Genomic DNA, 849 nt, shown 5'->3' with positions numbered 1-849 from the left:
TTAGTTTCATAAATTTCAGTTACTTTTTTAGGATTCACCCATTCAGGAGGCCAATGTAATTTATTAGTAGCTATTTCCTCTATTAATTTATAAGCTTCCTCAAATTGCTTAGACATTATGATCCTCCAACTTAAGCATCAATTATAGTTATAAGAGATTATATTAATCTATTATAAAGTGTTTAAATACTCAATCAATCAGGTAATGCATGATGCTAGAATTTTCTAAGATGTTACTTAAATCTTTCCCAAGTCTCATAATTGGATTATCCTCTAAAGAGAGTAAAATAAGATATGTCATTTCTAAGTTTTGCTATTTTTAAAGGTGGAAAATACTTATCAAGAAACTTATGAGCCAATTCATTCCAAGTGGTTATAGAACATGAGATAAAATTTTTTACCACATTTTAGCTTTATCTTTGAGAGAAAAGTGAAACAATCGAAGTCTAATAACATCATCACTAACACCATTATATTTAAATATTAAACAAATTTCTAAGAAACTGGCTAAATGTAAATTAAGATCTTTTATAGGAGTGCTCCCTAACTAAGAGTTATGAACCATTTGAATAATAGCTAGTTTTAATAAGAAGTTATTAGCTTGGATTGTAGGTATATTTATGGTCTGATGAATTCTTTTACTAAAGAGTTTGCATAATCCTTAAGAGGTCTAGAAAGATTTTGCTGTAACTCAAGTTTAACCATTTTTAAAATATTTTTTGTTTTTTTTTTGAAATTTTTAAAGTGTTCTCTCAATTTCAATATTAAATTCCAAAAATTCCAATTTATGGTTATAAATCATGCAACCAAGAAAAAAACAAAGCATATAATTAGTGATCTAAGAAAATAA

At 26.3% G+C, this 849-nt stretch overlaps 1 non-coding gene across 1 annotated transcript; it reads left to right on the top strand.

The window, feature by feature from the left end:
* Positions 1-203: 203 nt before the first annotated feature.
* LOC114580494 lies at positions 204-310 on the top strand. The gene has a single exon (XR_003701930.1). It is a non-coding gene; the product is annotated as a small nucleolar RNA R71 (small nucleolar RNA).
* The last annotated feature ends 539 nt before the right edge of the window (positions 311-849 follow it).

This window comes from Dendrobium catenatum, unplaced genomic scaffold (genome assembly GCF_001605985.2).
Source record: "Dendrobium catenatum unplaced genomic scaffold, ASM160598v2 fragScaff_scaffold_1056, whole genome shotgun sequence".
NCBI lineage: Eukaryota > Viridiplantae > Streptophyta > Magnoliopsida > Asparagales > Orchidaceae > Dendrobium > Dendrobium catenatum.
The sequence above is the reverse complement of the archived record's forward strand: the minus strand, read 5'-3'. Positions and strand labels throughout refer to the sequence as shown.